The following is a 26752-nucleotide window of genomic DNA, read 5'->3' as shown; positions in this document are numbered from 1 at the left end:
TTTTCAAAATACACCTACCCCAAAATATTGACTTTAATTTGTTAGGCACAGGTATTAAGTCACCCAGGGTCATACGTACAAGGAGTTAGCAACGCATTAGCTGCACTTTTCCGAGGGTTTTGCAGCAAGCTTTTTATCGCCCTATGTACAAGCTGCTGCTAACCTCTGTTAGCGGCAGTTTTACGGCAAAAACGTCCATTATAAAGATCGCCACTTCTGTTAGCGATAATGACATGCAAGGGAGGCGTTTCCGTGCAAAAACGACTGTTAACCCTACTTAGTGATATTTACGAGGGGATCCCTTAAGTTTGGAGGACCAAAAAAACTGCCTCTAACTGCAGTTAGAGGCAGTTTTTAAGACCAGAAAATAGCTGGTCTTAAAAATGGGGATAACCCTTGGGGCCTCATTTCAGCAGGTTTTGTTGCTGGACCGTGCTGCAAGCAATGTTGCTGAGCTGCCCTGCGACAAACCTACAGGGCAGGACTGCGCACCATCAATAAGATAGTGCTCATTCCTGGGTCTCACTCATAAAAGTGTTGCAGCGCTGCGACAAGACAGCGTTGCAAGACTTTTCACTTCCCCCTTCTTGCGACACCACGGATACGCTGTATTTACTGGACAGCGCTCCATGACGCAAGTAATGGCAGATACGTCTGGAATCCTGACGTATCTGTCTGCGCTAAAGTCACCCATTGCTGCAGTCGTGTCACAACCATGACGCAACTCCAGCAATGAATCGGGCCAGCCTATAACTGTGGCACATGCGTCACCCTTATGGCTGCCATCATGCAGGCGTAAGGTACTGATGCAATGCCTTTCTTGACGGGTGCCCAGGTGTCGGCGCAGTTGGAGATCCATCGTGTCGGTTGTGTGCTCCGGTGTCATCGTCTGTAGGCGGAGGGTTGATGCTAAGGGAGTTGACAAGACGTACTTCAATGGCCTTGATCCAGCTGCGAGGGGGGCAATGATGGTGTTTGTGTACAGTGGGCATGGTGAAGACGTGATGTATGCAATGATGGTCGGTCCAGGAGGGTCCGATGGTGTGGCTGTAGTTGAAGGTCCCGATGGTGGAGGAGACGTGCTAGACCCTGTGTCCTGCTAAGTGGCTTGCTGCGGTGACTAGCTGCTTGAGTCTGATGTGGGGGAGCTACCCCAGGAGGGGGTAGAGTTCTGGTCACTGGAGTTGTCCAGGTGGAACTTGAGTTTGCCGAGTAGGATGTTGTTGGTGGATGGGAGAGCCTGGTGTGAAATGAGGTCTACAATGGTATTGGACAATGGGTGTCCATGGCCCGGGGGGCCTGCAGATGAGGGTCCCGCAGAGGGTGGGGTTGGGGTTGGTCCGGATATAGAAGTTGAGATGTTCCATGATCACCGTTGGGTCATTACAGTGCGTGGCCAGTTAGAGTGTGCTTCTGTAGGTGATAGCAATGCCTCCTCCTGGGTGGTCGGGCGGTTCTTGGGGGTGATTTAGTAGCTGTCAGTGATGACGAAGGCGATGTCCGGTCTGGAGCAGATGTTGGTCCTGGCAGGGGATGTGGCGGCCAGGGTTGATGGCGAGGAGGGTGCTAGCGCCGTAGGGGTGGAGTGTTAGAGAGGAAGGGTCCTTGGTGCTGAGCGCGGGCCAGGGTCAGATAGACACAGACAGGCTTGCCTATGGCTTGCCTTTGGCGCGAGAGACATCCATTACAATGTAGGCATTACATCATAATGCCTTTACAAAGCAAATCAAACAACGCAGGTGCCTTTACATCGCCTTCCATTACAACACATTGTGAGGTCAGTAATGGGGTATTTTTAATTTTTAGGGTGGGTATGGGTTTTGGGTGTCGGATATGAAATGTGGGGTGTATTATGGGGTAAAATTAGAAATGTGGGATGTGTTTTGGGGTCAATCATGAACATTAGGGTGTGCATTTGGGTCAAATATGATTTTAGGGTGTGTTTTGTGGGCTTAAAGGTGAATTTTAGGGTTAAGGGTTTACTTTGGGGTGCAAGGGTTAGTCTTAGGGTTACACTCACTGAAGTGGGAATAGTTATGTTTATATCTCCGCAAGCCAACACCTTCCCTACTGTTGCAATATGCCTAGTATTAGTATGCATTGTATTGGAATGCGATAGAATAGTATGCTTTGTAACTCATATATACCTTTGGCACACCAGTAGTATGCCTGATGCGCATGGCCCCACAGCGGCCGCTTTGAGAAGTGCTGCGGGGGCCTGGAAATCTGGGAGGTGGGTAACGCCGGAAAGAACACTAGATGGGGCATGTGATGATTTTTCCTCCTCTTGCACTGCTTGGAAGCAGTGGGGAGGCGCTTTTCGGCCATAGCAGATGAGCGGACACAGGTGGTGTGTCATCTACAGGTGCTGGGCCTGGGCAACTCGACCCCCACGCCTCCTCCGATACGTGTCCCGCCTTCTCCTTACCTGGACATTGACACTGTTGTGCAATCCGCTAAACTCTCTCCAATCTGTGGTTCAGCCATGTGGGACTTCCCAAGCGTGGGTACAGCATTCACCGCCAAGCCCGCTGGTGAACCTCCCAATGCAGTTCATGCAGCAGTGCCCCCTTAGGTGTGAACTTACAGCGCTCCCGCAACACAAGTTTAGCGCAGCTCAGGGGCCTCACCCTCCACAGTGTCCATCCAGCGCTACCTCATCCGGACTGTGATGCAGAGAGGTGCCGCCCCCTGTTGGTAATCCTCTCTGTGCACCCCGGTGTAGTGGTGGATTGTAGTATGCGATGCAGACCTCCCTACGTTGGTGCGCAGGAGTGCCTCCACCATTCACAGTTCCAAGGGATGCAAGGCTGTCTTCACACACAGGTCAGCAATGTGTCTCCATGCCACTGGCCAGACTTCACCACCAGGTACGGGCAATCGCTGCGCCTCAATGTCTACCGCCACGGCTCATCGACTTCACAGCTCCTCCGCATCCCAATCCAGGCTGCAGACGCAGGTCCAGCGAGGCATCCAGCCTCCAGGTGCAGGTCCAGTGAGGCATCCAGGCTCCAGAGGCAGGTCCAGCGAGGTATCCAGGCTCCATGCACAGGTCCAGTGAGGCATCCAGGCTTCAGACGCAGGTCCAGCGAGGCATCCAGGCTCCAGGAGAAGGTCCAGTGAGGCATCCAGATTACAGGCACAGGTTCAGCGAGGCATCAAGGCTCCAGGCGCAGGTCCAGCGAGGCATCCTGGCTCCAGGCGCAGGTCTTGCGAGGAATCCAGGCTCTCATCCTGGTCATCCTGGATGTTGGGTGGCTTGAGGGGGTTTTTGATGTGTGCTGTACTTGGGTGGCTTGAGGGGGTTTTTGATGTGTGCTGTACTTGGCCCTGGCTGCTCCATTTTGCATTTCATTGTTTTTTAGCCCATTTTCTATTGCAGGTCGACTGATAGGCTATTTTTTCCATTAGAGGTAAAAAAAACTCACGTTGGGCTGACTAATGTGCATTTTTTGGCCTTTCGTTGGTTTTCTCCCGCTACTGACGGAATTCCTATCGCCATCAGGCTAATGTTAGCGGCAGTTTTCACTGCTGATCTCTGAAGCTGTCGCAATGTAGCGACGTCTTGTACATATGTCGCTAACAAGGCGATAGTTTTCAGCGGTACACAGCGGTAAGAAAACTGCCGCTAAGAAGCGTTAGCAATAGTTTTCGCCAGACCTTGTACATTTGCCCTCCAGTCTGAACGTTTCAGACCTACAGTTGAGACACCTCAAAAATATTAATAACATTTCAATTCAGACATATGTCACTATTACTTATATTCTATCTTCTTTCCTTTTAGTTTCACTTATATTCTGGATCCTTAATCTGTTAGTTTTATAAAGTCTACAATCTAATGTTGTTTGCCCATGATGCACTTGCTTCACTGACACTTGAGCATATGGAGCTAACAATTGGGTTCTCAAGGGGGTATGTTTGTAAGGATGCGATGATGCAAAACAGACCTATAAAATAAAAGGTAAAGACAAAGGAGTCAGGTCGATGCAGCATAGTGCTTGGGGCTGAGTTTACTGAGCTCGAGATGACTGATTCCAGTCGTATTGTCTTATGTACAGTGGATCCCTTTAAAGTGGGTTGGGTAAAATAACCTTAGGGTTTGGCCTTTCATTTCTCTCACTTTCTCTCACTCATGCACCTATTACTTTCCCTTCAAACTTCCTTTTTTGTTCTTCCTCTTTCATCTCCATTTCATTTCTCTGTCTTTCACTCACACTCTCTTTCCTTTCCCCATGTGTCTTCCTCTTCTCATGCCAGACTGCCCAAAAATGGGATGTCCTATTATATTGCAGTTTCTTTTCTGGTAATTAATGGTAGTGGAAATACAGCCTCTTGCAAACAACTATGCTGCTCCATACGAATTACATAATAACAAACAGATACAATATTTAACTTTAGTTTTGATAATTCAGAATATTTTGAAGCAATATGCCAGATATGTGGCAGGCTGGATGGATGGGTGGATGGATCATTGATTTGATGAATGGACAGATAGCTGAGCGAGATAAATAGGGACGTATAATATGCACAAATTATAGAGACCTCAAAAGAATGATGGTAAAGAATTCTTGTCCTTTGTTCTGTGAGATCAGATCTAAAACACAAAGATATTCACAAAGTTGAATCCCAGAGGAGCTTATCACTTAGTCAGAATTCGAGATGGTGATGAATGGAAAACAGCATTCCATACGAAGTTTAGCTTGGTCTGAAACCAAGTCATCCTTTCACATTCTGCAGATCTCCTGCACAGGTTCCAAATGTTATTGATGAAATATGGAGAGTTCTTGGATGTGTTCTGTCTAGTCTATTTAGAGGATATTTTGATATTTTCAAACTTCTTGGAAACTCACAGACCACTTGTTAAGGCAGTTTTAGAAATGATGAAAGATCATCATGTTTTGGCTAAAAAGGATGAACGTTTTTACCAAACTACTACTGAACAGTTATTTGGATTTATAATTACATCTGGGAGCGTTCCGAGGTATGCAAAGAATTTTGTTCAGTGGCCCACAGCCACTTTAGTTAAGGAAATTCATAGATTTTTAGGCATAGCTTTTTTTGACAGAAAGTTCAAGCATATTTTCAAGTTATTGCATAAAGCAGTTTTGTGTGGTCAAATAAAGCTACCATAAGTAAATGATGAATCATCTTACACCAGACTCAAACAGCGACAGCCATACAGGCACCTATTGCAAGAATCAAAGATCCAATAGTCCAAAAGTAATCCACTGTGATCCATATGCATTCCAATATTCTTCAATAATTACTAAATTTACACAGAGGCAGCATTTTTCCAAACTTTGAATGCTGAAGAAATGCCCATCCAGGCTTTTTTCTGCAGCATGTTAGAATGCACGTTTTATCTTGAGTAACCATACACATATTCACCCAGTGCATTTTGGGTAGACAAGCCCTTGTCAGGGGTAACTGTAATCTAGAAGAAGCCCTTCTGAATCTAGAAGAAGACCGTCCTGCTTTCAGCAGAAGCGGCCGCTCCACGCGCAGCTCCCTGCCTCCTCACCTGGTATCGTTGTTTGCTGAGTGCCTACCTCGCTACTGCCTAAGCCTGCATAATCATCTAATCCTTGTTTGTAGCGCTAGATTGCCCCGCCTGCTTCGCATTATCCATTTCATCTGCCGAGGTTAATGAGATCGTAGCGCTCGACTGCCAAAGTGCGCTTGTCTGACTTTAGAAACTGTGCTGTGCTGCCTGCAATTGTATTTGTGCCTGATTGTGCCCGCGCCTCCGCCATTTACATCGCGCTAGTCTGAATTGTGCCCCAGTCTTGTTTTAGTTATTGGCTGCTTGCTGCCATTTTGTTTGTTGCTGTTCTGCCTCCTTGCCCTGATCTCCACCCCGCCTCCCAGCTGACCCTCCCTCCCACTGATAGTGACCTCCCTGCTCTGCCGTGCTAGCGCTGTGACGGTCCTGCTTTCAGCAGAAGCGGCGGCTCCACACGCAGCTCCCTGCCTCCTCACCTGGTATCGTTGTTTGCTGAGTGCCTACCTCGCTACTGCCTAAGCCTGCATAATCATCTAATCCTTGTTTGTAGCGCTAGATTGCCCCGCCTGCTTCGCATTATTCATTTCATCTGCCGAGGTTAATGAGATCGTAGCGCTCGACTGCCAAAGTGCGCTTGTCCAACTTTAGAAACTGTGCTGTGCTGCCTGCAATTGTATTTGTGCCTGATTGTGCCCGCGCCTCCGCCATTTACATCGCGCTAGTCTGGATTGTGCCCCAGTCTTGTTTTAGTTATTGGCTGCTTGCTGCCATTTTGTTTGTTGCTGTTCTGCCTCCTTGCCCTGATCTCCACCCCACCTCCCAGCTGACCCTCCCTCGCCCCTCCCCTTCCACTATCCACATATGACAGTTGCAATCGCGCGCAGCGTTCCCGGTAAGCCCGTCCACGCCCGTCCGCGCCTGGACCGCACCCAGCGCCAGTACCCCTGGCCCCCGTAACCCTCACTCCACCCGCATAACATATGACGCCGCTACTCTCCTTGCCCATAACTCCGGACGCACCCCACAATGCTGCGTAGCTGCCCCAGGACACACCCACGGACCTTTCACCTGCCACTCCTGCAAGTTCACCTGCATCAGGACCCATGCCAAATCCTCCCACTCCAAACATAACTCCGACCCCAACCACCTGAAGTGTATCCTGCTGAACACCCGATCGATCCACAAACATGCCACTGAACTCTGGGACCTACTCAACACTACATCACCGGACGTCGCCTTCCTTACAGAAACGTGGATGAACGCCTCATCAGCGCCCGACATCGCCATAGCCATCCCGGACGCCTACAAGATCATCCGAAAAGACCGCATCAACCAAACAGGAGGAGGCATCGCCATCGTCCACAAGAACACCATCCGAATCTCGACCAACTCCGACGATAACCTCGCGACCGCCGAACACCTTCACTTCCAGATCCACACCGACCCCAGGACAACACTTAGAGGCACCCTCATCTACAGACCACCAGGGACTCGCGCACAATTCAACGAAGACATCACTGACTTCATCAGCCCACACGCCCTCACCTCCGAGAACTACATTTTACTGGGAGACCTCAACTTCCACCTGGAAAAGAACAATGACAGCAACACCACCACCCTTCTGGACAACCTGACCAATCTCGGACTCAAACAACTTGTTGACACCCCCACCCACTTAGCCGGACACACGCTCGATCCTATCTTCACATCCAGCAAATACATCTCCTTTGATCACACCACAGCTCTCCATTGGACGGACCACAGCTGCGTTCACTTCAGCTACAAAAAGACCACGACCCACATCCCTCCGCAACCTATTCCTCGAAGAAACTGGAACAAAATCACCTCTGACCAGCTCTTCACATCGCTTAACCAAAACCCCCCCACCTTATCATCAGACCCAAACCAAGCTGCCACCAAATTCACACAATGGATCACCCACAGCGCTGACGAATTAGCACCCCTGAAAAACCACCAGATCAAACAAGGTAACAAAAAGGCCCCCTGGTTCAACGATGACCTTAAGAAATCCAAGAAGTTATGTCGTACCCTCGAGAAAACCTGGAGAAAAAACCCAACCACTGACAACCTGACCACCTTCAAAGACGCAACCCGCAAACACCACCAATTAATCCGATCCACCAAGAAATCAGCATTCAAGGATCATCTCGACAACAATGCCCAAAACAGCAAGGAACTATTCAACATCGTCAAAGAATTCACCAACCCCACCGCCGGCACCAACGACATCACTCCCTCCCAAGACCTCTGCGACTCTCTATCCTCTTTCTTCCACAACAAAATCGCAGACATTCATAACAGCTTTAAAAACCTGTCCGAAGAAAAACCCACTCCACCCACCTCAGAACCAAAACAGCACTCTCTCAACCTCTGCACCTGGAACCCAATCACTACCGAAGACACCATCCGTCTGATGAACTCCATCCACTCAGGTTCACCTACTGACCCATGCCCCCACCACATCTTCAACAAAGCAAACTCCATCATCCCACCCCACCTCCGCGATGTCATCAACTGCTCCCTCAATTCCGCTACCTTCCCAGATAGCTGGAAACATGCCGAACTCAGTTCTCTTCTGAAGAAACCCACAGCGGACCCCTCTGAGCTTAAGAACTACCGCCCCATCTCTCTCCTCCCCTTCCCGGCCAAAGTCATCCAGAAAGCCGTCAACAACCAGCTCGCCGCCTTCCTTGAATCCAACAATTCTCTCGACCCCTCACAGTCCGGCTTTCGAGCCAAACACAGCACCGAAACCGCCCTCATCGCTGCTACAGATGACATCCGAACGCTATTGGACAACGGAGAATCATTCGCCCTCATCCTACTTGACCTCTCCGCCGCCTTCGACACAGTCTGTCATAACACCCTCATACAACGCCTCAACAACGTCGGAATACAAGGAAATGCTTTGGACTGGATCATCTCTTTCCTCGCCGGAAGAACTCAGAGAGTCCGCCTCCCCCCATTCAAATCAGAGGCCACCGAAGTCATCTGCGGCATACCACATGGATCATCACTCAGTCCCACCCTCTTCAACGTGTACATGAGTCCCCTCGCAACCATCGCGCGACAACACAACCTCAACATCATCTCCTACGCTGACGACACCCAACTTATCCTCTCCCTCACCAAAGATCCCAACACCGCCAAAACCAACCTACACGAAGGAATGAAAGAAGTAACCGAATGGATGAACAATAGCTGTCTAAAACTAAACTCTGACAAAACGGAAGTCCTTATCTTAGGATCGTCCCCCTCTGCATGGGACGACTCATGGTGGCCACCGGCCCTGGGCACAGCACCCATACCAACGGACCACGCACGTAACCTGGGCTTCATCCTAGACTCCTCCCTCTCGATGACCAGACAAGTCAACGCCGTCTCATCATCATGCTTCAACATCCTGCGCATGCTCAAAAAAATCTTCCGCTGGATCCCCACCGAAACAAGAAAAACAGTCACCCACGCACTAGTCACTAGTCAACTAGATTATGGAAACACCCTGTACACCGGAACCACAGCCAAACTTCAGAAAAAACTCCAACGCATCCAAAACGCCTAAGCCAGAATCATACTGGACATCCCCCGTCAAGCCCACATTTCCAGTCACCTAAAAGACCTCCACTGGCTTCCTGTCAACAAGAGAGTAACGTTCCGTCTCCTCACCCACGCACACAAGGCCCTCTACGACCTAGGACCAGAATGCCTCAACAAACGACTGTCCTTCTACACACCCACCCGCCAACTACGATCATCTAATCAAGCCCTCGCCGCAATTCCGCGCATCAATAGATCCACCATGGGAGGAAGATCTTTCTCCTACTGAGCGGCCAAAACATGGAATTCCCTCCCCACCCACCTCCGCCTCACACAGAACCACCTCTCCTTTAGAAAGCAGCTTAAAACCTGGCTATTCAATAAGTAATGCACCCACCCTCTCACAAGCGCCTTGAGACCCTCTGGGTGAGTAGTGCGCTATACAAATTTCTAAACTTAAACTTAAACTTCTGTAACCGTGAATAATCTCATGAAAGATGAACCTAAGTAAACCATTAAACCATATGCAACATACACTCCATAAAGTGAATACAAAAAAACACCACTAGATCATGATCCATCCATTAACGCCACAAATGTTCTGAATGTAAACCCAAACTCTTTTAGAAAAACGAACAAAGAAATATTCTAAACTAAATGAGTGTGTTATTATGCAGTGAGTTGATTACACCCGGTGCTAAAAGGAAACCCTGTGAAAAAATCCAATATGTGCCACCCTGACCTCCACTAAAGAATAGAGCAAGTGTGGAGCTGCGCCAAATTTGGCAGCGCTGCACTCCACCATTTCCAAAACGTAGGGATGCACCATATTTACAACAATACAGTGCACCTCTGTGTTTTCCCTAGCGTTTGCACTAAAAATAGCTGACTAGCGCCAATGCAGGAAGGTCTCCCTTCCTGCAATGAACAATAAATAATGGCGATTATACTTCTATGGGTGCTACAGAATGCAGCACACATAAAAGTAGCAAATCAGCATTATTTAATGATTGTTTATGTTCGTGAAGGTGTCCCTTCCTGCACATAAACAATTATTCCCTGCAACTCAGTAAGCCTTGCGCTAGGGTGCAAGGGTGCCTGCGCTGGCGCTAGTCAGATAGTATCTTAGTGCCAACGCTAAGGAAAAACACAGGGGTGCACATATTGTTGTAAATATGGCACATCAATATGTTTTGGAAATGGTGGAGCACAGTGCTGCCAAATTTGGCGCAGCTCATTAGTGATGTTTTGCAGAATGCAGCACAAATAGAAAAAGCAAAAATGAGGAGAAATAAAAGTATTTCTCCTTGTTGCACCATTCTAACTCCTGCTATTGCATGGCAATAGTTTTGGGCGCTGCCTCAGAGTTACACATCCTGGTAAATCTGGGGCACCATCTAAAAGCAATGGGTTTTGCTGTGGAACACCCACAGCAACACCCATTACACGCCCGTTCATGTAAAGTGAAACAGGGTGAAGGAATCAAATTAAATGCTAATGGACCATACTCACCAATAGCCCATATACCAATATCAGTAATAATAATTCAGTCGGCAATGGAGAAGGTTCAATCGTTTATTCATCAAATACAAGCCCTGACAGGGGAGCCTCAGTCTACACGAACCTCGGAGGTGCGCAGAGGAGACTGACTACATACAGATGATACACGGCATATATACATTTCAACCACACCACAGAGTCGCCTTACTAGGAAAGATACAACTTGTCAGTAAGCCAGCAGGAATACCCATATAAGGCACAATTGATTGCAAATAGCCTAGGCCTTAGCTATTCCGGGGGCAGGTTGGTAAGGTGCCTCCCTGTCTATCTGTAGCCCGGGGAGTACAGGAACTGAATGTGCGCATCCCACAAGAAGGGCAGGTGTGACTTTGGGTTTCCCAGAGCTACTAGCTAACAAATGGAGTAAATGGCTAAGCCAGCCATCACGGGTCCGTGCAGAAGCGTAATCACGTGATTTCAGGGAAACAGTACTTGCACACAGAGAAACGAAACAAAATGGCTTTGGTCATATCAATAGATTCAGGCGAGCGGAGAGTGAATCATTGGTTATTATGTTACTATAACGAAATCTAATCATACATGCACATGATTATAGGGTTATATTGTATATATTAGGCCAATAATATGTTTATATCCCATCAGATGGCCCTTTTGGCCTACTATAGCCAATATAACTAGATTCATTCTAGGAATATTCCCTCATCAATCTGCATAAGATCTGACACTTCCTTCTGACTCATCTGTTTTTCGACTTTGGCCTGACGAGAAAAGTTTAAAGCAGACGTTATTCTCGTGGCACAGAAAGAACAGCAAGCCGGGCCACATTGGAGACACAGACAGCAAGTAAATATGACTCCAAAAGCTCCAGCAAGCACCATAAATATCTTCCAACCCCACGTAGCTAAGAGAGCCCAAAACCAGCTACTAAGAGACCAGGCACCGTTGTCCACGTGTGCTTCGCTGGCTAATCGATGTAGTTTCTGTATTGCAAGATGAATGGTAGGGACCGAATCAGGAATAAACACACAGCAAGACCTGCCAATCACATGACAGGCTCCGCCCCTATCTGCGAGGATGACGTCAAGAACCATCCGGTTCTGAAGCGAAACAAGCCTCGTCGCCTGAAGCTCCACAGTAATGTTTGTTAGGATCCCAGTTGTGGTCTGAACCACGTTTTCTACTATTCTAGACAAACGCCTTATACTACGACTGTTGAATATAGGTCCCCAAAAGGGAGTGAGACCTTTAGCAAAATCCTCAAATTGCTGCAGGGAGGTGTCTGTCTGGTCGGTACTTTCAGTATCAAAACTCCTAATTTTTCAGTTAGCCACTACCTCCATCCGAACCAATTGATGTGTTCTGTGGTAATCAGGTGGGGCAATATAAACTGGAGGATAGAGGAATGAGAGATAACAACGCCCTGCCCATCCCCTTGGGAGCCAAGTGTACGCATTCTCACCACACACGAAATATACATCGGGAGGGGTAATCATAGGTGGAGTGCTATATACCTGCAGGGTATAGGTATAATTACATTTACTCTTTCCTACCTTAACATGACCTCGTCCTTGTATGCAAAAAGGGGAGGTGGTATTAATAATAGGGATCGGCAAAGCTTTTTCATTCGTGACATTTCGTTCTTTAAAATGCTAAAAATACATAGTGTAATTGAAAAGTTCAAAATCCTGAATTTCCTCCTGTAACCAAGTCACATTTTTATAATCTGTATATACATTCATGCCGGCATTTGGATCCAGGGATCCCTCTCCTCCATTTCCCTCTGCATCAAATCCTTGATGTTGCTCTATATATTTCAAAATGACCTCATAATCTCTTTCAGTATATATCTTTGGTTCAGCTACATAATGGGAATACATCAATGATAATAATTGGAACCAGGCTTCACAGCTAGCTAAGTAAGACAACGGTAGGGAAATGAATAGTTCATGCTGGTGCATTACTGAGGGGAGTAACCCACAGACCCAACAATTTGTTTTGTTTGTGGTACTGTGGGTTTGATGCAACATTTCAATAAAAGCATTTTTCACATAAGTTTCTCTATGTCGCGCCTTATGAGGGGGCAAAGAATAAAAGAGGTGTTCCTCCGGGGCAACAGTAGTTCCTAACAGTTTCTGTACAGGGTGCTGGAATTCTAAGTATACGAATACACACATCAAAATTACTGTGATTAGACAAATGAAAACAATGAATGCCACCTTCACTCTGGTGGGCTATCCGGAAAACAAATGCATGTTATCAACATATCGTCGAGGGGCCAGTGGTCTTTCATCCTCCATCGCAAATCGAGCAAAAGGAAACATGCTCTCTATAAGTCCAAATCTACCTCGGTCCCTCACTATAAGTCCTAAACTAACTTCGTATCCACAAAGCACGCACGCCACCAGAGGGGTTCTTCTTCCCTGTGTCCGTTTAGAGTCTCACAGGTAGACTGCTATCGTTCATCAAAAAGAAAACAGCTTTCCTCCTCCAGTAGAACAACCGCAGCCCTTAACTCAGTCTTTCTTTCTGAACAGAGCTATTTAACACAGTGTTCCAAGCTCTCAACGGGTTCAGTCCAGTGTCTCGCTCAGTACCCCAGTAAGTCTATCTGATGGTCCTCAACTCAAGTCTTTCTCTAACTCCTACCATTGAATTCTGGGGTACCGCGCTGCTTTTGGGGCCGCAGGTCGTTTTACAGCGACCAGGCTGCTCCTGGTCAGAAAACAACTCTGTTGCAAGGGCATCTGATCCATTCGAAACCTGTGATGCACCCGAAACAATAGCCTCCACTGATCGAGCCGCTGCCCTTTCACCTGGGGGCAACACTGCACTCGGCTGCCCCTTTTCTTGGGCGTCTGAAAAGGGCACGAAGCTTTGGAGCAGCTCTCCTTCTTGGCTCGGGATTCCTTCACGGTTTTGCAAATCAAAGGGCAAAGGTAGTGGCGGGCGTTTCAGATGACTGATGTGGATCCAGTGCTTTCTTCCATGCACTTTCACCGCCGATCTCGTTGCAAGGATTATTTGGAAAGGGTCAGACCACTTTGGTTCCAAACTCGATTTCCGTTGATAATTTTCACCAGGACCCACTGACCCGGTTCCAACCGCTGTCAATGACCCTCTGGTAGCGGCCGCAATGTGTCTGATACCTGTTGATGAATAGAACGCAGATCTTTAGTCAAAGCCTACAAATAGTCTGTCATCAAAGGATAATCAATATCTCTAAAAGATCTGGGTCTGGGGACTCCCCACACATTGGCAGGACGGCCAAAAATTACTTCATAAGGTGATAAACCAGTTCTAGTGTGAGGGGTTGTTCTCAGAGACAATAATGCTAAAGGGAGTGCGTCAGGCCACTTTAATCCAGTGCTTGCACAAATCTTGGCCATTTTTAAATTCAATGTGCCGTTATATTTTTCAACCAGACCAGCCGACTGGGGATGTCTGGCTGCATGGAACTTTTGTTTAATCTGCAAACCGTCACAGACACTTTGAACCAACAAAGAATTAAAATGGGTCCCGTTATCGGACCAGATAATCCGGGGCAAACAATAGCGTGGGAAATATTCCTTAACCAGGGCTTTGGCAGTTGCAACTGCAGCGGCTTCTTTGGTGGGGTAGGCTTCAACCCATTTACTGAAAGCGCAAACCACCACCAACACATATTTCAGATTATTAACTCGCTCCATTTGTATATAATCAATTTGTATTACTTCAAAGGGGAGAGATAGTGGTGCAAAATTTCCACTCAGGACAGATTATCTACCCCCAGGGTTGTAACGCAAACACACAGGGCAATATTTAACTACATGCGCTGCAGTCTTTGGAATGTTTGTGTTAATTCAGACTGGGTCCAACACGGCACAAATACCTTTTGCTCCTATGTGGGCTGGGCCATGAGCCATAGTCACTACAGCATATACCAATGCGTTAGGGAGTAACCATCGCTGCTTCTCAGTTCGATCTATCCAACATTCATTTTTATCTAATTTCCCTACTTCCTGTTCCCATCTCTGTGCCTCGTCTATGGTAGCTTCCTTTTGCAGTTCTTTTACACTTTCAATGGTATTATCAAACACAGATGTTTCCGCCACCCATTGAGCCGAAGCACTAGGAAACATGGGAGTTATTTTAGTTTGTGCCGTTTCTTTAGCTACCGAGTCAGCAAAAGCATTTCCCTTTCCAGTAGAATCAATGACCTTCTTGTGAGCACTGCATTTAATAATGGCTACTTTTTCTGGGAGTGTCAAAGCAAATAACAATCGATCAATTAAGGGACCATGTTGAATTTTCTGGCCATGTGTGGTAAAGAAACCCCTCTCCCTCCACAGCCTCCCGAAGCTATGGGCAACGCCAAAGGCGTACTGGCTGTCTGTGAAAATATTTACCCTCAGTCCTTCACTCAATTCACATGCTCGTAACAAGGCTATTAGTTCAGCTGCTTGAGCTGAGTGATGAGAAATCCTAGCAGTTTCCACCACCGTCTTCAATGTCGTAACAGCATATGCAGCTGTTGCAGTACCATCTGGCAACCTAAAACAAGAACCATCTACGTATAGCTCTCCTTGGGGTTCTGATAAAGGGGTGTCAGTAAGATCTACACGTCCTTTTGTTTCTTCTTCAGTTCTAAACATACAATCATGAGTGTCATCCTTTCTATCATTGGAGGGGAGAGGCAGCAATGTCGCTGGATTCAATGTAGCACATCTTTTGATCGTAATATGTGGTGCAAACAACGTTAACTCGTATCCCGTTAAACGAGCACTTGTAAGGTGATGGCTTTTAGTTCTATTTAACAGAATATCCACAGCATGCGGTACCATGACTGTGAGGTCCGTGTTCAAGACTATACCCTCCGATTGTCGGATAGCCACCGCTACTGCCGCAGTGGCCCTCAGACAACTTGGAAGGGCTCGTGCAACGATATCCAGGACCGATTAAAAGAATGCACAGGGTCTCTGCTCTCCACCGAAACCCTGTGTTAACACTGAAAGCGAACAACCGTCCACCTCATGCACATAAAGTGAAAAAGGCTTCCGGTAGTCCGGGGTACCCAAGACAGGTGCAGAACATAGAGCACATTTCAAAGAATCAAAGGCTTCCTGACATTCATCCGTCCAGGGTAGGGGTTCATGCACATCTTTGGTAGTCAAATACAACAAGGGTTTAGAGAGGAGTGAATAGTTAGGAATCCACTGGCAACAGTAGGAAGTTATGCCAAGAAAAGCACGAACATCATGTTGAGTACGAGGTACAGACCTGTTAGTAATTACAGATATTCGCTCTGGAGTTAATCGTCTCCCCGCTTTCGACAGCAAGTGGCCAAGGTAGGTCACTTCCTGTCGACAATATTGAAATTTGGAGAGGGAGACTTTATTTCCTTTGTCAGCCAAATGATTCAACAATGTCACAGTTGCTTCTTTACAGCCTTCCTCTGTATCGGAGGCCACCAGAATGTCATCCACATATTGGATGATCGCATTCCCTGCTGGCAAAATTAATTCATCAAGAACTGCCTTCAGAGCCTGGCTATATATGCTAGGACTTTCTGTATAGCCTTGGGGTGCACGTGTAAATCTAAAGCTTTGGCCTCCTAATGAGAATCCGAAGATATGTCTGCTATCAGGATGAATCGGAATGCTAAAGAAAGCATTCTGTAGGTCAATTACTGAAAAATATTTAGCCGTAGGAGGAATCATTGTGAGAATCGCTGTAATATCGGGTACCACTGGATATTGTGGGACCACTATTTTGTTGACCTCTCGAAGGTCAATTACAAAACGAAATGTGGTCTTATAATCCGGAGCACCATCAATCGGTGTCTTCTTCAGAATCGGAAAAATCGGACTGTTACAAACGTTAGCAGCTGTTTCTTCTACCACTCCTCTGGTGAAATCTTATACTGAGGAATGCGGGGCAGCTGGGCATTTGGTTTCAAAGTTATTGACATGGGGGCTATTCTTAACAGACCAACATCAGTGTCTCCTGTAGCCCACAGTGTCCGGGGAATTGTAGCGAACTCAGGGGGCAGGGTTTCATTTTTAGCAAAGTATTGAGCTACTTTCGTAGGTGGTTTCTGCATAGTCAGAAAAACACCATCAGGGGAACAATAAATGTGTGCATTTAATTTCTTCAAAATGTCTAAACCCAAAAGGTTTTCACCACAATTAGAGGTCAGGAGAAAAGGCGTATGCATGGAAATGGGGCCTATGGTAAAGGACAGAGGTTTCGAAACGGGGCTTACCACCGGTATTCCAGAGAATCCTACTGATACATTATTTTGGCCAGACAGAGCAGCCCCTGGGACCTGTGTATGGGCGACTGAACTATTCATCGCTCCAGTATCCACTAGAAACTTTCCCGATGTACCCAACAGTTCTCCTTGTACATAGGGTCCCTCTTGGTCAACTGGTGCTGTAATATGGCCCCCGCTCTGTCCATGGCTGTCTCATGCATAATGCTGTCCATCATACCTGTCATCCTGATAAGTCTCGTTGTAGTACTGTCTATTCTGGGGGTCATCAAAATAATTCTTTCGAGAACCCTCATGTTGTGAATCCTCTCTTCGCATACTATTTCGGTCTACATTCCCTCGACCCCTTCCTCGTCCTCTACTGGGTCCATTCCTTGCCAGCAACAGAAGGCAATCCGCCCTCCAATGTCCTTCCTGCTTACAATAGGAACACTGATTTATCCCAATTTATGGAGGGCCTCCTCTACCTCTTCCTGCCACTGTACCTCTCTGAAACGAGCCTCGCACTCCTCGTCCTGAATTTTGCCCTCGACTGACCTGCTGCAATAGCACTCTAGTTTTAAGGTCCTTAGTCTTTTTCACTGATCTTTCCTTGCTCTCATTTTCACGATGTTCATAATATTGGGCCATGCTGAGAATTATGGACGGAGCAGCCGTGGTCCACGTACTCTCAGCCGATTGGAGACGGGACATAACCTCCGGGAGCAAATTTGTAACAAATCTATTCACAAATAACCATATTCCCCCTTCCGTGGAGAGGTCCTGGCCACTAAAATCTATAAAAACCTTTTCAAACCTAGTAAAGAAATCTGACACACTTTCATCCTCCTTTTGTTTACATGCTGTTAATTTATCCCAATCTACTTTTCTGGGAGGGAGAAGAGTCTTCATGAATGTAACAATTTTATCTGGTACTGCTAACACTTCATCCCTAGGTTTCTCACCGGGCTTCCGTTCCTTATCCCAATCTTTTAGTTGATCCCATGTTCCTCCTAATTCGGGAACATGGTCTGTATCATGTATCTGTCTCCAAATGTCTACTGGGATCAAGAGACCAAAAAATAACTCGATATCTGCTATGGTCATAATGGCGGAATTGGCAGCTTCGGTCAATTCCTTATAATAAGCTGTAGGATTTTAACGGGGGTCAGGGAGCTGAGCTTTCAGAGTAAGGACCTCGCTTCTTTTCCAAGGGGTATAAACCCATTGTTCCTGCAGCCTAGCGTCCACTCGGGCCCTTGTGACATTGCCCCCGTTATCCCTTATTTCAGGCACTTCCAGGAAAAAGAGAGGATGCACCTCTCGCATGGGGTGCTGTGCTCCCCACTCGGCACTCTTTCGGTGCATCCGTTCCAGATAATGCAAAAGCGTTGTTACATTTTGATATACTTCCTCGATTTGTAGATGAAATTTATGAGCTCGATCCCTTATGTCACGTAGTATTTGAGGAGGAAGTCCTTCCTCAAAGCACTGTTCCCATAATGAAATCAATCGGATTGCCATGCTCTCCAAAGCCAGTTGTTGTGCAACTGGCTCGAAGTCTTTCATGGTGCTCCAAATATCCTCCAAAGTGTATATAGCGTTCCGCATCCACGGGGATGCCTGAATTATAATGGCTCTCCTTTCGTCCACCCCCAACAAAGACCGAGTATAAGCTCGTTGATCACTCAAGTCAGATAACGGTCGCTTGGGCGTGGTGTCTAAACCAAGTGTATTTCGGAGATCCAAAGTAGTTTGAATCGGAGGGGAGAGAAACACAGGGTGCAATGGAGAAGGGACGGCCGCGTCCGGCCGAAGGGATATTAAGGGGGAGGTAGTTTGTCGAAGAGAAGGAGGGGAAAGCGAAACATTATGTCCTGATCCGCCAGTTGGGGCCTGGCGACAGTTCCCTTAGGTGTTTTGACGGCCGACGCGGCTCCCAACTGGTCAGCCCGTATCAAGGGCACAGCTGGGTACAAGCCCTGCGGGGCATAAGGGGGAGGTGGTCGGGCTTCCAGTAAATCTTCTAACTCATCTCCTGTCTCTGGTCGAGCCACATAGCTTTTATCTGTTTCTAACCGAAACTGTCTATCCATCCGTTCAATGTTTTCTTCCACCTTTCCCTTATTGTATGCCACAGCCTTCTGAGTGATTGTCAGTCCCAATTTACACTTTCCAAACTTCTCTTCTCGGATTCGTCATCTTTTTGCCTCCTTCAACCATAGGTTCAAGGAATCAAACATCGACTGCCGGGTTTTCTTCATAAACAATTTGTTTTGTATATAATTAATCTTTTTCTCATCAAAAGACCCAGTGAGAGGCCATTGTAAATCAGAATTATCTTTGGTGTACTTGTTCCAAAGGGTGTCAAATAAAATTGGCTGTAGACCATGTTTAACATACATATCGAAACTGGGGCTGCCCTCGGGAGGGGCAGGCTGTCTTTCTTCGAGCCGTGTACCTCTCCGACAGCAGCACCCAAAACATATTTTGCTAAAACAAGGCATTATGAGAATAATCACACAATTCTAAATTACAAACTTCAAGACCCATACACACTCGGACGCGTCCTTCTCATCATCCACTCTCACACTTTTCTTTCAATCGTCACAATAAAGTGCTGTAAAACGGTGCAAGGCAATAATTCCTCAGAGTCTATTTTATGCAAGTGACGTCTTCAAATACGAACAGAGCCTGTCGACTCCTGTTCAGGGAATCGATTCAAAAGAATTCCAGACCAACAAAATCTAACCAAAAAGGAACAGTCACCAGACTGTTCTGAGATCACCTGATAGGCGAACCACGAACCCTCTTACAGACCATCCCATGGTCCTGTTCTGGTTGGGCCGGGCATCTGGGCACATAGCTCCAGAACCCTAACTTATCCAGTTGCTCCCAGGGCTTTCCCGAAGAGGATTCGGCCAAGCGAGTAACGCCGTATTCCGCTAAGGCATCAGGTGTGGTCTCAAGTTTTCACCAAACAAGTCTGTGAGGTATCCACCCGTGCAGCCCCTTCACCACAACGGTAGATCCCCAGATTCCCTCGTGGTCCGGCTTCCCCGGCCACCTTTGAGAAACAGTTAACTGTTATCAAAGAAAACACTTCCTCTGAGTGTTCCTTATCCAATCTCAAAGTCACTCACCTGGTGCACTCAGGTCGATTGCGAATTCTCCACTGCCGACACCTAGACAGACCGACACAGTCTGTTCTTCTCTCGGGTTAAGCCCGTAGGACTCCGGCATAGGGTCTTCAGCAGCTGGGAGGGATACTGGGCTCGAGAGTGGAACGGCTTGTTTTCGTACCACAAACGGGTGTTTCAAATCAGGATCCTCTTTCTGTCCACCCACTCGGCCAGAACTCCTCCTTGTCCCGTCATTCCTGTTTACAGGAGGGGACGACCCTATCGCGGAGTCCCGGCGGAGTCGCCAACTGAAGGAATCAAATGAAATGCTTATGGACCATACTCACCAATAGCCCATATACCAATATCAGTAATAATAATTCAGTCGGCAATGGAGAAGGTTCAATCGTTTATTCATCAAATACAAGCCCTGACAGGGGAGCTTCAGTCTACACAAACCTCGGAGGTGCGCAGAGGAGACTGACTACATACAGATGATACAAGGCATATATACATTTCACCCACACCACAGAGTCGCCTTACTAGGAAAGATACAACTTGTCAGTAAGCCAGCAGGAATACCCATATAAGGCACAATTGATTGCAAATAGCCTAGGCCTTAGCTATTCCGGGGGCAGGTTGGTAAGGTGCCTCCCTGTCTATCTGTAGCCCGGGGAGTACAGGAACTGAATGTGCGCATCCCACAAGAAGGGCAGGTGTGACTTTGGGTTTCCCAGAGCTACTAGCTAACAAATGGAGTAAATGGCTAAGCCAGCCATCACGGGTCCGTGCAGAAGCGTAATCACGTGATTTCAGGGAAACAGTACTTGCACACAGAGAAACGAAACAAAATGGCTTTGGTCATATCAATAGATTCAGGCGAGCGGAGAGTGAATCATTGGTTATTATGTTACTATAACGAAATCTAATCATACATGCACATGGTTATAGGGTTATATTGTATATATTAGGCCAATAATATGTTTATATCCCATCAAGGGCTGTATTTACAAGGTGGCGTTAAGCCACAGAAAGTGGCTTAACGCCACTTTGTAAATAGGGATAAGGGCATAGTGACACCAGAATGTTGCTAAAAGTGATGTTCTGGTGACACTATCCCTTTGTAAGTATACCCCAATAAATCTTATAAATATATAACCTGCAAGACCACTGTCTCAGCATCATGACCAGCAGTGTGATCACTTCATATAGCATCCATATAACAAACAAAGTTGTACATAGAGTGAGCTGACCATAAATCACCCTATTTACACCCACACAGATGGCACCCCTGCCATGTAGTTTAAAAAATATACTTGACCGTAACCGCTGGCTCAGAAAATAAACATGAAAGATATAATTAATCCACAACATTAACATACACCCTGCCATGAAAACTTTAAATCATGCTGATAACTAAAGTGGCAACATGATCAAATAAAATATCATAACCAGCAACTGAAATGGTGTAAAACCTAAAGATGAGTTAGTGACAGCTATCTCACGTTTGGCACAACCTAACAAGAAGGAAGAAGTTCAATATTTCTTAGGTATGGCAGAATTTTATACCAGTTACGTGCCAGATTTTGCTAAACATTCGTGTTGCATCAGAGAGCTACTCAAAAAAGGAACTTAATTTGAATGGACGGAATCTTATAGGAATTATTTGAATGATATTAAATTTGCTTAGTTGTCAGCACAATCACTCAAAGGTTTCCAGCCACGGTCACCATGCATGTAGGCAAATGCAACATGGAAAGGAAGTCACAATAGCTTTTGCCTCCGGTGCTCTAAAAGGATCAGAAGCGCGGTATTCCACTATTGAGAAAGAGGCTCTAGCTATATTTTGGGCTCTCAGGATATGTAACCAATTTTAATGGGGTGTGCATTTTGTTGTACAATGTGATCATAAACCATTACAAGAGATTTTTGGAAAGAAGGGTTTGGACTGTGTCTCTTATCGTATTTGTAAATGGATTGCGGGTTTGCAAGATTTTCAATTTGTAGTGAAATATATTCCTGGAAGTGAGAGTAAATCGGCAGACTGTATGTCAAGATTAACAAGAAAAGCCCCATCCTTTTCATCAGGATGGGGATGTGAACCCTGGTGCATCCCCAGGGTCCTGTGTACCTCCTGACTTTGTGAGGTTCTCTCCTCTCTCATGGGATAAAACAATCAGTCTCATGAGTTCCATCAACTCTGGTGCCCCCTTGGATCCTTGTCCCCCTTTGATTATCAACAATGTGGCTAGCATGGTGGGGGTGGGAGGGGGCACTTAAAGATCTATTAAATGAGGTACTCAGTTCTGGGCATTACCCAAATATGTGGAAAAAAGCTTCAGTTCTTCCCCTGGTGAAGAAACCCTCCCTGGACCCTAAGCTTGTGGAAAGCTACAAACCAATTTCCGACTTCCATTCCCTACCAAGCTGCTAGAGAAGGTCATAAAGGAGGAAATTCTGACTTCTTTGGACACTCATCAATTGCTATATTCTGCTCAATAGGGGTTCAGAGAAAATCATTTTACGGAATCATCTCTGGTGGCTGCAGCGGAGGAAGTAAGAGAGAGGGTGGATAAAGGTGGCAGAGCGGCACTAATTCTACTGGATCTCTCTGCTACCTTTGATACGGTCCACCATGCACTACTTATTAAGAATCTGCATGCCTTAGCTTTAGGAACTCTGCACTAACACTGCTGAGCTCATTTCTGGCAGACAGAATACAGTGGGTGGAGATGGGAGACGCAAAGTCCAGCCCCTTCTCACTCCCCTGTGGGATGCCGCAGGGCTCGGCACTTGGTCTTACTCTTTTTAACGTGTATGTTACCCCCCTGGTAAAGCTCATCCACAGATTTGGTCTGGCCATACAGTCCTACGTGGATAATACACAGATATTGGTATCCATCTACTTACAGGTTGAGAAAGATGCAAGCAATTTTTGCAGATGAATCGCGGCAGTCGCGAGTTGGATGGGGAGCTATTGCCTGAAGCTAAACTCGGACAAAACTGAGGTGTTGCTTTTTGGGAAAGAGGCCTCCTTTTGGAAGGCATCTTTGTGGCCGCCCAAGCTGGGCAACCATCCGAAGCTACTGCAGAAGGCAAGAAACCTGAGAGTCATTTTTGACACCAAATTGTGTTTCTCTGCTCAAATTAATGTGGTAACTTCAGGGGGCTTTTTCATGTTGCAGGTTCTCCCAAAAATCCTCCCGTTCATTCCATTTGATTTACAGAAGACTGTAATGATGGTCCTCATCACATCCAAAATGTATTATGGTAATGCTCTTTATCTAGGCACCTTCAAAAATCTGATTAAAAAAAATGCAGTCCCTACAGAACTCTGTAGCAAGAACACTTCTGAAAATTCCCAAGTTTAAACCAGTTTCTCATCTATTGCATGGTCTTTAAAGCAATGTGCCTACTGCATAAAAGCTCTTCACAAGACATGCCCGTCTTACTTTCAAGAACGGTTCTCGTGGTAAATCATAGATCTAGCTCTGCGTTTATGGTCTTGGTCATGGTCCCAGGAATTAAAAGAGTAAACTGGGGCGGCAGAACGCTGGCCTATCAGGGGGGCACAGAGGCAGAAAGGTCACAAGAAAGGGCAGAAAGGTCACAAAAAACGGGGGGAAACGAGTGGCACAGAGGTAGAAAGGTCACAAGAAGGGGCAGAAAGGTCACAAGAAGCGGGGTGAAACGAGTGGCACAGAGGCCGAAAGGTCACAAGAAGGGGCAGAAAGGTCACAAAAATCGGGGGGGAAACGAGTGGCACAGAGGCACAAAGGTCCCAAGAAAGGGCAGAAAGGTCACAAAAAACGGAGGGAAACGAGCGGCATATAGGCACAAAGGGAAGTAGAGGCTCTCTTGTTGGCGTGGCTGTTGGAGGGTTTCTTGAGTGGGGCAAGGGTGTTGGCGCAGTCGTCGATCCACTGTCTGAGGTTTCGGGCTGCGGCGTCTGGGTTGGTGCGGTCGGTGGGTGGGTTCTTGATAAGGGAGGTGATCAGCTGGTCTTCGGTGACTTTACTCCAGCAGCGGTGAGGCGGCTGTTGGGTGCGGTGGTGCGTGGTTGGTTTTTTGAATTTGAAATGGATGCTGCGGTGGTCGGTCCAGTGGAGTTCGGTGGTGTGGTCGAAGGTGAGAGCCTGTGGAGAAGACGATGCACTACCCTATTTCTCACACTCTGTCTCTCACAATATATCCTCTACATCCACTCCCTGACTCATCCCAAGCCCCTTTCTACTACTATAAACCACAAAATAACCCTTTCTAGGCTCTTCCCTCCTCTACACCCTGGCGTCATCTCATCCCTCTTTTACTATTCAGATATCCCAAACAAGCCTTTCTAAGCCCTTCCCTCTGACTCTTCCCCCTCCACCCACCTTTAACCATCCCAAACCTGCTCATACTGCTATGAGCTAAAAAATACTTTCTAGACCCTTCCCTCTTTATTTTAATCCAACTAACAGACTAACATGTTCACCACTCAAATTAATGTCATATTTCCCCGTATTAATTCCCCACGATTCCTGTTTGTGTTCCAAAGTAGCATACTATCCGCCAAAAAGCGCTCTGACACCTCATCAGGGGTAGCAAGCGCTATATAAATGCAAACTCTACCCTCTTCTATTCCTCCCCTATAATTTTTCAATCCGAATGACAAGCTCACATGTCCACCACTCAAATTCATTTAATATCTCCATATACTAATTCACTACTCATTCTTTTCGGGTTCCGGAACAGCGCGCTACTCGCTGTAATAGCATTTTGATGCCTCGTCAGTGGTAGTAAGTGCTATATAAATGAAAATTCTGTTACAATACAATCGAAAAACTCACTTGACACTCAGGCAAGCAAAGTGAGAGTCCAAGGGAAGAGGTGTGGGATTAGGCACTCAGAACTCAACAACTTACAAAATAACTCTTAATAAATCGACATATATGGTTGTAGTTGGGTGTCAATACATTAACCTACACAGGAACACATGTAGTTGATTCGGTTATGATTGGGCGTCCTTATTAAATCTATGGTTCCCCTTGTTAAAAAAAGTTTCTGGGGACTGATGGTCTCCGAAAACATTGAACGTAGTGCACATGGCACTTTAACTTTGAGGTTCTTAAATGTTACAGGTAGTTTTGGTTTCAAAACTTTCCTGGATGATATCGAACCACCACAGGCACGAGCACTGTATATCCAACTTAGATACAGAACCATTCCCTTAAATGCAAGGAGAAGTTGCTGGGGAAATGTGTCAGTCAACCCATTGTGCCCTTCATGCCACACTGCTCCCGAGACACTTGAGCATTTTCTCTTCTGTTGTCCCTCCTATGCTGATTTTAGAAAAACATGGATAGCTCCTGTCTGCTGATTGCTTTCTATTAGGTGTCCTTTGGAAGCCACACGCATTTTTAAATCAGACACCACAAGTTGGTTAGTGTTCGCTATTTCGAGATTCCTGCTATTTGCCTAGTGGAAGAGGTCAAAATGTTCTAACTAGTCTCTGAACATTGTTGTGCCTATTTAGCTCTACCTGTTTTTATGATTGATCCTGCTCACTATGTGTTTATGAGACTTATAACTTTGAATTTTGATGGATATTTTAATGAACATTCTTTTAATGCAATATTACTTGTTTTTATTTGGATGTACTGTTTTTATGATGAGAATGATCATACTTTTGATTGAGTAAAATCCTACTACATGTAGTTGATTCCGGTTATGATTGGGCGTCCTGGTGGTGGAAAACCTTATGTATGTATTGTTGGTAGAAGATAGTATGTTGCCATGGTTGGGTGTTCAATACGTAGTGCGGTTACCTCCTCAAAAGTAAGCAATTGTTGGTTAAACCACTCCTGTAGTTTGTTTTTGAGTTCATAATTGATTTAGTTGGTGGGATTGTATGCATGTAGAATCTCCCACAGCGCTAACAGATTTCCTGTTCTGGCCTTCTTCTCAATGACTTAGACTGCAGGTCATGATGACTTTGTAAATGATGCCGCTGGTTTTGAAGATAGTGCTGGCCAATAAGGGGAGCTAATTGAGTTCCATTAGGGGGGTGATGTGATCTTATCCAAAATGTATTCTACTATTGACACTCACACTTTTGTATTACACACAGAAACATCCACACACAAATGGATGGAGCTAATGAGCCAGCTGTAGGGGCTGGGCAAATTAATTCAGATTAAGAAGGGTGTAATGATGCGCCTGTCCATGATATACTAAGCCCTTGGTATACACGCTTGATCGTTATTTGTGCTGAGGCAAGATAAAATGAGTCAAAAACTCCAGTGGATCACTTCTTGAGTAGCTCACTTTTAGAGTCATGTAGGTGACATGCCTGCCCCAATGGGACATTCCTCTTTAAACTAAGGGATATGATAGGACTGTGATCACACTTCCTGGAATGCTTATCCACATAAGATCTTTGTGCATTTCCAGTTCTTATTTGTCCTTTAGCTATTTATAATGAAGCTTGTGACTTGAACATATCTATCAATGCACCAAGACTGCCAAGACCTATAGTTTAATCTAGCACAAAAACAAAGTTTTTAAAACCCTCTTTTGTAACAGAAGAAAGCAGTGTCTTGTTCATCCTTAAGATGCAGGTGACCTAATTCAAAGCTTTATCTCTCATCAATTACCCATCACAAATTCCTCCCTGAAACTTTTGTCATACTAAAGTTGCACAAATTCCTTAAAACCCTTTCGCCCTCTAGCATCAAGAATTAGCACTCCCTAATGTTGAGAACAATTCCTACCACCAAGGCAATCATGAAATGTGTCCCCTCCAACTCCTGTGCTTCCATATTGATGAAAACCTTCATC

Source organism: Lissotriton helveticus, chromosome 6 (assembly GCF_964261635.1).
Source record: "Lissotriton helveticus chromosome 6, aLisHel1.1, whole genome shotgun sequence".
Taxonomy (NCBI): domain Eukaryota; kingdom Metazoa; phylum Chordata; class Amphibia; order Caudata; family Salamandridae; genus Lissotriton; species Lissotriton helveticus.
This window is presented reverse-complemented; position numbering follows the sequence as displayed.